The 14,208-nt window shown below is 40.3% G+C and overlaps 1 pseudogene; it reads left to right on the top strand.

Moving 5' to 3' along the window:
- The first annotated feature begins 13,253 nt into the window (after positions 1–13,253).
- Positions 13,254–13,796, top strand: LOC147503874 (pentatricopeptide repeat-containing protein At1g31430 pseudogene; annotated as a pseudogene).
- The last annotated feature ends 412 nt before the right edge of the window (positions 13,797–14,208 follow it).

The raw sequence follows: 14,208 nt of genomic DNA, 5'->3' as shown, positions 1-14,208 counted from the left end.
TTATTTTTATACTTTGATGACAAAGCATGCTTTTGTTTGGGGGTGGCATAGAAACACGCGTAAATTACGACACCTGTTAGGATATAGATATGTACAATATGTATTTGTTTTCTAGTAAAAAAATTAAAATAAATAAATAAATATAAATAAAAAGTTTATGCTATGCACTTAGGAATATGGGTGCTGTCTCTTTCTCTATATTCTTAATAATCTAGAAGTTTCACGTTAGCTTTTGTATTAGAATAGTCTTCAGAAATTTAGATTAATATGTAGGTAATAATCTTTCCATCTTTCTATAAATATATTGCATGAGCATCTATGTTTGTATTGGCAGTAAGTTTTTGAAATCTAGGCTAGTATACTTATTCTACAAATCCTGTGAGAATATAGCCTAAAGCCTTATATGAGTGAAATATTTGAGAAATGACACAAGAGAGAAGCAAATTCCAAAGAGATAAATCACACGTCCACTTGCTTGATTACTATGCCATACCCTAAGCTAGAATTTAGTCCCCCTTTGGATCAATATAGTCAGAAATTCAAACCTTATGAAATTATTTCCGCTAGTCGCCCCTCTGAGCGTTTCTTTAGCCTTTCATAAACTGCAAATCCTTTATCCTTTTATACAAAACAAAATAAAAATAAAAATCAATCTACCCATCTTTGAATGAGTCTGGAATAGAGATGAAATGATAGAAAAGAGAAAGACCTTTGAAATCAAGAATTTGTTAGTTGCTTCAAATAAGAAAAAAAAAGTTTTCATCCAAAGAAAATAAAAAAAAAATAAAAATAAAGAGTTAGAACTCCAAAAACATAATCAAATGAGTCAAAAGCCAAAGAAAAAGAAAAAAATGGCTAAGGATGGAAACAAAGGGTAGAAGCAAAGTAAGAACAAGGTTTTCTCTAGTTATGTAATATGAAGACTCTATTATCTCAGACTGGTTCTTTTTGAATATCCATTTCCTTCATTCTTAAACCATCACCTAATCCCAGCAATACCTAATAAAGACCTCTAGCTCAATTAGGAATAGGTTAGTGTGATAGTAAGTGGCAGATGTGTTTGATCGACTTTGGCTTCCTTGTGTGTCATTGAGATTGTAAGGTAAAGTGTGCCCACTGCATACTGGAGTAGCGAAACTTGAGCGAAAAATTTAGAGTGTTTTTGTCTTGACATCTATGTGAGGACCTACTTAAGGACGCTATTCCAAAGTTTCATAAACGGGCATGTTAGTGCATTACATAGCATTACTCATTGTATATATGTTTATTCGTAGATGATTGATTATTATGCATATATTAGCTTAGGTTTCAACTTGATTATTCTGTATTCATTGCTAGTGAGATGTATAGATATCTGAGACTAAGTGAGGAAACAATATTTTTATTTCTTAGTCATTGTAGTATAGATAAAATTTGTGAGTACCTTCACTGGAAAACTCTCACGAGACTATAACTCGTCCACTAGGGAATTCCTAGTGGTTTAAGGTATTGTTACATATGATCAATGCAATCGCACTCGGCGAAACGAGATTAGTTAGAACTCCATTTTTGGTCACTTATTCTAATTTCTCATATTTGCTTGAGGACAAGCAAAATACTGTTTGGGGGTGGTTTGATAAGAGCCCAAAACTGTAGTTTGAACCCTTTAACAATATTACTTTTTGACCAATTATGTAATTAATAAATAAGAGTTAGTACTGTTATCGTGTTCTTGTATATTTCAGGCATTGGAGTCGAATATGTGAAGAAACATATCACTTTTGCACTAGAAAGGAGCAAAAGTTGGTTGCTAAGAAGTTCTATGATTAAAGGCCAAGATTCAAGGAGAAAAAGCCTTTTTAAAGCCCGGTCAAATCTAAAAAGTCAAAGTCAACGCGGACAGAAATAGTGCATAAAAGTCAGTAGAACTTCCGAAGGCCGTATCTATGGACTCAGGCCTCAGAATTAAACCTACCATACGTCAAAACGACCGACTCAGAACGAGATTTCTATTAGTCCAAACCTTGACCCAATCAGAGGAGTAGAAGTAGACGAAAAGGTTGTTGAAGTCATTTCTAGTTGAAAACCCCTTTGTGGATTGAAGTAATGAGGTTTTGGGCTCGATTTTCCGGCCCAAAACATGGCTCCTATGCCCATTCACGAAATGGTGGATCTAGCCTCTTCTATATAAAGAGGACTAAGGCTTAGATCTTAAGTTACTTAGTTACTTAGTTAGATAATTTATAAACTTAGTTTTTTTGGAGAATTCAATAGTTGGTTAGCTTTAGTTTGTCTTAATTTCATAATTAGTTAGTCATAAACTCAAGTTCTAAATTAGTTTTAATTCAGTTTTAATTCATTTTGAATCATTAGACTATTGTTCATTAGATTAATAAAGTAATTTTTATTCATTCAATAATGTCTTGTTCTTGTTGTTCTTATTCCAGAAATGATAGTTTAATGACTCAAGGCTAAACCTCCATTAGAGGGGTTTGAGGAAGCCTTGATGATGACTTGATTTTTGTTAGCATAGATACAGTTGTAATGTTCTATTTTACTCTAGAAAGTAATTAGTTCACCATGAGAATGAGTTAGATTGCTTCACATGCTAGTTATTAGTTGGTAGAGATTACCATGAATAATTAGATATTAGAAATACCCAACATTTACATGAAAATGTAAAGATCAGGATTACAACGAATTCTATGCTAGTTTATTAAGTCGAATCAAAGTGGAATCAAATTCTCTTAATTCCTCCTCATATTGTCAATTATGTATTGAATTGCCATAGTTGATTTATAATATCTTGATTAGTTAATTCACCATCGTAGTTAAATTTAATTCCATTACTCTCACGATTTTGTTAGAATACATAAACTAGGAAACATTACATACTAAACGAGCTAGGAGTGGAACGAATTCTCTTCTCCAATTATATCACATTGATAACGAGAGTAGAAACTTTGATACATTAGCATCGTAAAAAGTTTTAGTTTTACTTACATTTTAGTTTAATTACTTATTCGTAGGTAAAACTATCGTTTTTCCTTTTATCAACATACCATGGAACCACAGAGAGCTAATACGAGACAAAAATTGCTTGCGCGTTGAGCTTGAAAAATAGCTAAGCTCAATGAGGAAATGAACGTATATTATAGATCTTTCGAATTTATAAATGAACTATTAGAAATTGGAGTACCTCTTTCCGGGTTTAGCAACCTGGGTTTCCTATTTACCATTGTGGTTGCCCAGCGGCTAAGCTTTTCTTACTTAGGTCGTCTCTCGAAGGAGGAGGCCGGGATGTCGTGGAAGATATGGCGGAAGAAGTATTGGAGGAAGAGGTATTAGTCCAGCTGGACTTTCTTTTTGAAAAAGAACAGCAATCGTGGTAGACCCGGACTTTCACGGGTCATATAACAAGTGGCCTCTTCACTTCTTCTTCTTCTTTTTGAAGACATTATTATTTGTTATCATGATTTGTTGGCTAAGGGGAAACATCGAGAGACTTTTGTACATCTTTTTGGCCCTCGCTGATTTGGACGCCTTGGCAAATCAAGTTATTTGGTTGATATGATTTCTTTCATGTATTTGTACACATGGCATTTTTTATCTCATTCGTCTTCTAGACAAGAATACCAAAACCTAGTTCACCCGTAGAGATTGATGATTCTCTCTGTGTTGCATCCATGGCTGAATGGTTAAGCATCCAACCTATACAACGAAGGGGCTAATTCGTAGGTTCGATTCCTGCTGGATGCACTTGGAACATTAAGTTAAATCGCTGCTCACAGAATTTATACATATAGCTAGCCCTTATAGCTTATGGGGCACTTCAGTCGCTAGGGAAAGAAAAAGGATAGATGACCTGAGAAGAACTAGTGCATGTTTTTTTTCCATTCTCTGGACATCTTCAAAAATAACTTTATCATAATTGCGTAGATAAGAGAAGTGGCTATCTTCCTTCAAGTGAGAGAGAGGATCGAGAAAGCATCGCCCAACAGTGCCTTACTAAGGCCGGTCACCGGTGGCTAAAAACCTTCCCTCACTTATGAAGCCTTCCACTAAAGCCATTTTCTTTTTTAGAGCTCCAGGTGGTTTAGTCATTGTTCTATGTACTAATGCTTCAATGAATCTATCACGGGGACTACAACTTCTCGATCGACTTAGGGCTCTCAAGGGTCGAGCGGGCAGATGGGTTACACTTATGATGCTCTGAATACTCATGTTCCAGAAATGGTAGAGCTGCTTATTTACTGTGTAAGGAAGGATTCCATCAGCCACTATTACCAATGACTACTTATTGCGCGTTGGCAAAGTACTTTTGAGCCATGTCTCTTGATAAAAAAAGCTGCCCTAGGGCGGTGAAAGTGAAGGGGCTTCTTTAATCTTTCTCAAGAGAGGGAAGCTTGCCTGATAAAAGTAAAGAGGGGGAGAACCAAACCTATGCGTGTAGCTTTAAAGTAAGCAAAGTATAGTAAGCTGAGGGACTCTCTTCAAGTGGAGTAAACAAAACGGGAGGCACAATCAGTTGAGTCTAGCATTCCTGTGCAATTCCCTTCCTTTAATTCAATAGTTTGATTTGATTCCTGTCTGTTAATTTAATATGCTCTTCCCGCTTAGGTTACATGTACTCTCGTGTAGCAGTTAACGCTTGGTAGATAGGGTTAATCCCTTCCTTAAATAGATTGATGCTTCCTTAATGAATGCAATTCCCCCTTCCTCACTCTCTATCTCTGGCCCTTGCCTAATGTTAGCTCGCACTTTCCTTGCTTGCCCTTTGAGTTTTCAGAGTCAAGGTGCGCTTCCCTTCCATTCGAATATCTTCTATTAAAGCAAAGCCAAGAGGTTAGCAGGAAGGTGCTTTCGAGCAAGCAGTGCGCATTAGATAAGAGTGGATAGGCTGCCGTATAGGGGCTTTAGTAAGCAGCATTCCCCATATCTAGTCCTTATGGCGCCAGGAAAGTCAAGGAATAAAAACCTTTAAGTTCAGGAGTGAAGGACGGATATCGTTATGAGGGAATCTCTATGGCAATTTCCCTTTCGTCAAAAGGCCTGTTAAAGCTGTCTGATATAGGTAGGTACTATAGTTTGTAAAACGTTTAGAAAAAAGGCTTTCTTTTCGGTGCTTCCTATAGTTAAAGAGTGCGAAGGACTTATACTACTTCTTCCAAAGACAGCAAGCAAGCATAAGGGCTTCGGGTTTCAAGGCTAGAAAGAAAAGAATTTAGATCCAGCTCTACCCAAACTTTGCTCTCGAAAAGCTCATGTGACCGAACACCAAAGATCCGGGCCAAATCTCCTTGTTTTGGCTAGCGGGTCGACTGATCTAATTCAAATGGCTTTCCCTCACCAACAACACTTGAAGAAGCATATCCTCCCACGATTCATCGAACTTCGTAGCTTGAACAACCAGTCCTTATCCTTGTACCTATGTTGAGGCAGCACCAACAAATCAATCCATCGAAGTTCATATTGACATACAGAATATGGATGCCTGTTTGCCGTTGTTGATTCAAATTGATCTCAATCAATTAATTGATAAGACCTGGGAAGAGATAAGTTGATTGACCATTGAACACCTTCTATCCGCTTTTCCCGCCTCATCGTTATTGGAGAATCAATTGGTAGATATCCTGGTTGGTATTCCCTTCTGGGTTCGGGGAAGGGAACGGGGTAAATAAATGCCTGGTGAATCCATAGATAGAGATTAATGGGCAGAGGGGGGATATCCCTTCCTTATTTGCCCAATATTGGCTGTAGAGCTATCACTGGCTGGCAGAGATTTAGATGCATAAATAGAAGGGAAGTAGTGGCCAAAGAAACATAATCATTTGGAGAGCCAAGAGAGGGTGCAGAAGAGGCAGTTACCGATACTTGCACTCCTACCAAGGGGCGGTCAAGGAAAGTTGTTGAGTAGATACCAGCCACTTCTGAGCTCGCCCAGTTGGTTCGCCTTTGGTTCCGCGGTTTGTTGATCCAGTGGTTTGCATACGCACCTGCAATAGAACGCGGTTGACTGGGTGGGAACCAATCGATCAGATCCATCGAAAGAAAGGGCATGACCATTACGAGTTAGTAGCCCCTCTAAGGGATTCCTTCCGGCCTGTTCCAGCTATTGCAGTTTCATATCCCAACTCTAGCGCTTTAAGCATTCCGATATTGCTTTCTACCTTTCGGGGGTCAATCCTCTTTGGTTTGGCCCTTCTAGTCGATAATCTCCCACTTCCCCTTTTGTAAAAAGGCTAGGGCCCTTTTCCTAGGACTCGAGACACAGGTACACGATCTCAAGCCTTTGATGAGCGTACGTTCTTGGAAGCACTTAAGGTACCCCACTTGCTTGATCTTAATCCCAAGAAGCTTTGAAAAGTCTCTCATCCACCAAGCCGTGCTCAAACTGAAGATGTGGGCTCAAGCAAGGGTGCGCATGCTGACCGAAGACAGACTACTTGTCTTTCTATCCGCCGCATTGGTGATTTAGTTCGAGTTACATTTGAGAGAAGAAAAGAGCTCAAGTTCCAATTCTCTTTCACAACCAGAACTCCGGTCTTCCACTTTTTGCTTGTTCCACACTCGTCTTTGCCTTGGAAGGCCTGAAACAACCGCTGGTGCTTGTAGGAACCGTTATTTTCATAATCAATATTTCTACAAACCGCGAGAACCACGCGCAGCGGAATCAATGGGTTCTCACGATTTGTGATTGGAAAACATACCTTTTAGATCCAGTTTTGATAACTCTGAGAATCCAAGCTTTATGAATCTGAAATCAACCCCTTGATCTTCTGTTATATTCTTTTAGAATAGATTGGACGTTATGTGGGCAACGATCTACCAATCCCCTTTTTTCTCTCAAGATCAGAAACGAATTCAAATATACTTTTCTTGCCTCTTTTTCATAACAATGAATAGTTAATTTCGGCCAGAGAGAGAGTATTCTATTTATAGGCTACAACAAGGACCATGAGGAGAAATTAGGGTTGGGCCTCCTAACGGGCTTGTGCTTTCCATGTTCACCCCGAACACACGGCCCAAGTCCGTCAACAAATGGCTTATTCTACTAAAGGCCATTATTGCACTACCGCCCTAATCCCAAATTACGTGTTGCGTTTATGGTCTCCATATTATATGCTCGTTGATCTCCCCATGTTTAAGATATCGAATGTTCGTTGATTAAGTCAAGTTACTGGCAACTACATTAATCAACTTCTTACATCTTTGAGTAGTACCACTCAACCTCATTGTCATGTCGGAATAACTCCACCTGCAGGGTTTACATGACAATATTTTTGAGCTCCTCAAGGAGACATCATCAACCCGACTTCTTGCGGGACACGGATTCCTTCTATAATCAACAGCACACCTTACATACAATTTTATTACCCAATCCATCGAGTTTGTTGATTCACAAATGAATCTCACTCATTGATGATTTAAAGCAATGTACAATGCATGTAAGTACCCATTATTATATCTGAATTAGGAGGACAAGCATCCATAATAACAGAGGCGTTTGTTCTCTTGTATAGTCAGTATAGGGAGAAACAACCTCACTTGGTCCTGTTCAATACACACAAAGTGTACTAGTGTAATCCTATAGTCAAGATAGACTAATACCAGATTATACTACAACCGTACTAATGGTTTGTCCAAATCCATCTAGGTTGTGAACGATTACTTATACTTTATAAGGTACTGATGATATGATCTTCTGTGTGTTCACACCATATCATCTACAACATAAAGTATTAAACACATGCATATAACTAATAACATATATAATATGCATAATATTTGCCCATATGATTCTCATTCAAAATATAAAGAAATAGAGTTAATACAAAAGTAATGCTTTTAGTATATAACCCTATCAGTGTTTGCCGATCTACGAAGGTTGGTTGGGTCATCTTACCTTAGAGGGTCTAAAAACCCATCCCATTAACTTCCCAGGGAAAGACTCTAGATGTATGAATGGGCAGGCAAACGGATTGATCGGCCCCTACTTACTTAAAACTTCTCTCTTTTCAATAAAGCCCGAGAATTTCTTCAAAAAGCGATCGAAATTCGGAGAAGGGATCTTTGTAAACTGAGATTGACCCCCTTATAAGCCAATTGCTTAGAATGACCGATGGAAACCCGATGATGGATACGACGGCTCAAATGCATGTATGGCTTGCCCAAGAAGTTGAAATTCCTTGACTTTGCGGAATAGCAGGGGGAACTTTTGGGTATTGCTGGGGCCGAACGGCTTGTTGCTGAATTTGAGGAGAGGGGTGCTGATAGAATTGTTGCTGCTGCATTGGTTGAGGGGGAAAAGGCTGTTGATAGACCGGTTGTTGTACTCTAGGCTGATACGTTTGCCCTTGTTGGCCGAACGCTTGGGGAGGTTGCTGGTAACCCTGTTGTTGGTTTTGTCCTCCCTTTTGGGGCTGACCTTGGCCATAAACTGGGTTTTCCAACTGAACCTCAGTCGCTGGATTTGCAGTTCGTACGCTCTAAAAGATCTGCTCATCCTCTGGCGGCTTGTTTTTGACTTGGGAAGCCATAGTCCTCCACCTACCAACATAGGCAGAGAAGGACTCGCCAGGGTTTTGGGTTAAGGCTTCTAAATCATCTTTCTTGGGTGCCATATCAAGATTGAATGAATAATGATCGATAAACATCTGTGATAACTGGTCCCAAGTTTTTATGGTGTTGAGATCTAATGATGTGTACCATTGGAGTGCTATTCCCTTTAGGCTCCGCGTGCTCTCATTCTAAGTATCAGCTTGGTGCTGATGAAAGGCTTAGCACCGCAATATGCCATTAAATGTGCTATTTGGTCTCCTCGTCGACATTTGAAAGATCTGGCATCTTTAATTTCTCTGGCAACCGGGCATCAGGAAAAGGACAAAGGTCCTCGAACCTAGTAGGTTTTACTTCAACACCATGTATCTTCTTTAACAGATCCTCTAATTGGTTGATTTATTGTTTCAAGGGCTCAAGTTTGTCAGAGGTAGGCAAATGTGAGCTGGATGCTTTATGGGTGACAGCTGCCTTTTCCTTTTTTGAATGTTCCGCCTGAGCTGAGGGTTGGGTTGACGACTGATGGGCATCTTGAGGAGATTGGGTAGGAATTGGTGGGGCTGCAGCAGCTTGAAAGTAATTGATCAAGGAAGGGCGAGAGATAAAGGGGATGTTGTCGGCACCTGAGCAGATTGAACCATGTGAGCAACAGACGAATCCCGGAGGAGCAAAGAATCGAGCCAGAGGAATAGATATGATAGACAAGGGGATAGATCGGATCCCTAGAAGGTGGAGTAGGCTCAAGGCAGTGAAATGGAAAGATTCTCTCCGTGAATCAGTAGTCGATCCGAGTAAGGCCTTAGCCGCGAAAGCCGTAAATGCGAGGGTAGTATTAGAGGATAAGCGGTGAGAGATATTGATGACCACGAACTTAGGGAAGCGGAAAGTGGTGCAATGGACATCAACGTATATAGTGTGCCAACATGGAAGGATAGAAAGAGGGGTAAATAGACTCAGTGGCTTCCCATAACTTAAGGTCTTGAACCCCATTTCTCGCAACTCGTTGAATTCCCCTGGTGCTTAGGTTTCTAAGCTAAGGAAGGAATAAAAAAGAAAGGAGAAAGGAAAGTATCCCACATCAAATCAAGTAAGAGAGGCAGGTCCGGCAATCTCGGAAGGAAAGAACTCGATCACACTGCACGCATATAGAATGGAGGTATGCACTTATTGTTACGCTGGTTCTCGTATGGCCCGACTTGCTTGCTGTTAAGGTCAAGCTATTCTGTCAAGCGCTTCACATAAGTGAAAGACACTTCACTCTGCTCCCCTATCTTCTAGAGAGGATAGAATCTTCTTCAACTCTTATAGATGACCGGCAAGAGAAAGATTCAGAGATAGTCTCCTTGATGATCCTGGTTAGCAGGCCAGTAGTGGTTTTCAAAGGTAGGGGGAAGCGAAGCTTCTAGTCTGTAGGCAACGTGGAGGCTACTGCTTCTAGAATGAAGGAGGTAGGCCGAAAAGACTACTACGACTACAATACAAGCTAAGCCAAGCCTATTGATAAAGGAAGGAAACCAAGCTGATAGGATAGGCGGGTGAAGGTGAGCTTGTGCTCATCCAAAGCACTAGCAAAGGCTTTCCTATTCCCACCGGGAGCCCCTCCCCTGGTCGCAAACACAGCCGACCGGGAGGCGTGAGCGGGTCTGTCGTCCACCTCATTATAGTCCCCCTATAATCAATAGCATTTCGTTGGAATACATCCTGTCTTTTCACCTTAGTAGTCATATGCATAGTTAGTACTATAGCCCCAATCATGGCTACTAATAAAATAAGACTAGGAACCAAAAACCAGACGGAATAGTAGGTATAATGTAAATGGCCCAATGTTTCCAAATTAGTCCAACTTCATACCTTTCTGGCATGAACCGTATATCTCAGAGAGGTCGTATTTCTTTGGGTTGGTAGTAATGGAATGGTTTCATTATCTAAAATGAAGAACATTTCCCACCAAAGGATCAGTCCAATAATACCACTCATTGGCAAATAGCGCAATACTTCTTCGTGAGTCTCCGCTATTTGAATATGGAACATCATAACAACCAATAGGAATGAACCGGCAATAGTCCTATATGAACTACTAGGGAGATCATAGTAGAGAAGTCGAAACCTAACAAAAGAAGTAAACCTGAAGTGTCGCGAAAGACTGGAATAGGAAACGATACGGAATGTACCGGATTTTTTGCACGTGCAACCATCAAACCAGAGGCCAAAGTAGGGCTCGATGAAACAAAAAGTATCATGGTACGTCGTCCTTCCTTGAAATGGAACTTTCATGCTAGTTCTTCTCCAGCATGAAAGTCAGTATATTACGACCAGTGTGGTTGTTTGTATTTCATTTTCTTCTTCCAAGCCCCTCTTAGTTAGAAAGCACTCACTGAGTTACTTACAGAATATCAAATATCTCTCGATGCTGATAATTTTTTATGTGTCCAGGTCGATCTCCCCCCTCCCCTTTTTTTTGCATTATGGGACCGTATTGTAATAGTTAGCCTTTCTTCCACCTCCGAAGGATGGAGGGGGTATACAACGAAGCGTCGAAAGGCGGTCCTCCTTATCTTTTCCAGCAAAACACGTCCATAGAAAAGAAAATCAAGCTCGGATATAGCGGAGAGTTGGGGGGCGCTCATCGTCTTGATCATCAATGATCCATCTAGTCATTAGACTCAAATCGACATAATGGATTTGATGACTACCCCCTCATATATCTCTTTGATTGCATTCTCCATTTGTTGGATTAGGTTGCAGCTTCGGCGGCCGACCCAAAGTCAGGCCAAGGCTGCTCGGGATTGCCCCCAGCGGGAGCGGGTGAGCGGTATGAGCTGCCCCGGCTGGAGTCGGTTCCTAAGCTTCCAGGGGTAACCATTCCCTGTATAAGGCCGCCTCGTTTTCCACAAGAGATTGGGGGAACCTATCCCCCGAGCCTGTTAAGGGGGGACCAGTCAGCCTTAGTCAATTCGAGATCGAGAGAATCATCCACGCAATACGCGATAGGTATTTAAAAATAACAAACATAAATGAAAGTCAAAAGAGGTATAATTTAAGACCAAAAAAGAAAAAAATGTAATTCTAAGAGTCGTTTTTTCTCATTTTGTTTTGAAACGTTATCAGCATCTATCTTTCAACAACAGAACGGGAATATCTTTGATCAATTAAGGTTATAGGTATGCTTACGCTTACCTAAGGTAAGCTTAGCATTGGACCTCCCAACAACAACTCACATTTTTATTTCCCATAGCATGGGTCCCTGATGGCTATTCGAAAAGCAACAGGGTTCAAAACCTTTTGTTCGGTCTCATGGACCGGTCGCCTTTGGTACTTTTGTAGTAAATTTAGTTGCAGCTCCACCTTAGATAGTAGTTCCAAATCAACAATATACACATTGATTTGAGTAAGAACACGTCACCATTAAGCATCCAACAACCTGGTCACAAATCCCCAATTTCATCACAATAACATGGCAGAATTTTACCCAACAAGAACTGAAAAACTATAATGTCTCTCTACAAACCACCTCATTAATCATATATCATCGGAAAGCTCTTTCAATCTATTTTCCAACAGTCAAAATGGCGTCTAAAACCAATCACTATTGAGAAAGATACAACTGTTTTGGTGAAAAGTGTCAAATCTGCTCCAAAACCGAGTATCATCCATTAACTTCTTTGTGAGGGTTGATCCGAGGAGGTTACTTAATTGAAGAGTCATAAGCACCAGTTCCTAATCATCTTCTCCATGATCTCTTTGAGTTTCCCCAATAACCGACTCGCTTTTGGTACGTGAAGACATGAGGAAGAACGAGAGGAGTTTAGGGGTTTTTGTTCTCTGTTTCCGAAGTTCAAGTGTGCAGACTTGTATAAATTTCATGGGTCAAACTAAAACCGTGGGCTGTTCACTAATACCAAACTCTCATTTATTTAATGGGCCTATTTTAACTCCTCAAAGCCCACTAAAAGTTTACAACCAAACCCAAAAATACAGGGTTTTACAGTACTAATCCACAAACAAGAAATGGGGCTCAGCCCCTTGGTTTGAATCCGGATGAGTGTAAACCCCTTCCTATCCACCTATATCATATAACCTCCCTATTTATCAGCCCATATCACAAAAACTCCCTGCTTTCTAATATCAGCGAAATTCCAGTCCGATTTCTATTCCCTATTTTATTTTATTACCCGTTTTACCCTTTTTCCATATTCATTGTAATTTCGACCATGAAGAACCAAGAAATGGGGCTCAGCCTTTTTTTGAAGAAGAAGTGAAAAGCGAGAATCCCCCTTTTTCGAGTTTCTTGAATCACATTCGAGAGGCAATTGATGCATTGAAGTCTTTACTAGAACGTAAACTAGAAGGCGGAGAAGACGAAGAAGCGTTGCAGATTTTTGAAACGTTTGATTTCAGCTCGAGAGTTTGTGGATGAACTTGCCAAGTTACGGTATTCATCTTCATCATATCTCGTCCCGCAAATCCTTATCCTTTTGGATGTGACGATACTAAGTAGTTAAATTACTGGTATGTCTTATCGTGATTTTGTTCAAGTAATTTGAAGTGGTTATCAATAAGTTTCAACCATGATTTTGAGATGTGTTGTGTTGAAGACGTGGTATGCTGGAATGCTATGATTGATGGGTATGTGAAATATAGTGAAATGGAGCTAGCTAAGTTGGTTTTTGAGAGAATGGTGTGTAGAGATGTTGTGTCTTAGAATACTATGATTAATGGATATGCATTGGTTGGGAGTATTAATTAAGGAAGCAAAGAGGTTGTTTGATGAGATGCTTAAAAGAAATGTGGTTTATTGGAATTCTATGTTGGCAGGGTATGTTAAATGTGGTGATGTTGAGGGAGCTCATGGGATTTTTTATAAGATGCCTAGGCGAGACGTGGTGTCATGGAATGCAATGTTAGCGTGTTACGCACAGAGTGGTAAATCGAATGAGGCTATGGAATTGTTTAATGAGATGCGGGATTTGGGTGTCAAACCGACTGAGGCTACTGTCGTTAGCCTGTCATCGGCTTGTGGGCATTTAGGTGCACTAGATCAAGGAGCTAGTTTACATGCTTATATTAGTGAGCATAAGATTGGATTAACTACTATTGTGGGTACGGCACTGGTAGATATGTATGCTAGATGTGGAAGCATTTCTCTAGCTACTGAAGTCTTTTACTCTATAGAACTTAAGGATGTTCTTACTTGGAACACCATCATAACTGGCATGGCCATGCATGGACATCTTTGCGGAAGTTCTTCGACTTTTTAAAGAGATGCAAGAGGCTGGTGTATGTCCTGATGACATAACTTTTGTAGCTGTGCTTAGTGCATGTAGTCATGCAGGGATGGTGGACGAAGGCCGGAGATTTCTAGCTTGCATGAGCAATCTTTATGGTATTGACCCAAAGGTGGAGCATTATGGCTGTGTTATTGATCTCCTCTCTCGTGCTGGGCTTTTAGTGGAGGCTGTGGAGCTGATCGAGAGAATGCCCATGGAGCCAAATTCTAGTGCTTGGGGAGCATTGCTTGGAGGTTGCAGGATCCATGGGAACATCGAGGTCGGTGAACTTGTGGGAAAACACCTTGTCAACATCCAACCTCACCATAGTGGTCGGTAATAGTTTCGATCACATTACATTTCTGCCTTACTGTTTTATGACGTCATATAGAATGTAGAGTTC

This window comes from Coptis chinensis, chromosome 4, assembly GCF_015680905.1.
Source record: "Coptis chinensis isolate HL-2020 chromosome 4, ASM1568090v1, whole genome shotgun sequence".
NCBI lineage: Eukaryota > Viridiplantae > Streptophyta > Magnoliopsida > Ranunculales > Ranunculaceae > Coptis > Coptis chinensis.
The sequence above is the reverse complement of the archived record's forward strand: the minus strand, read 5'-3'. Positions and strand labels throughout refer to the sequence as shown.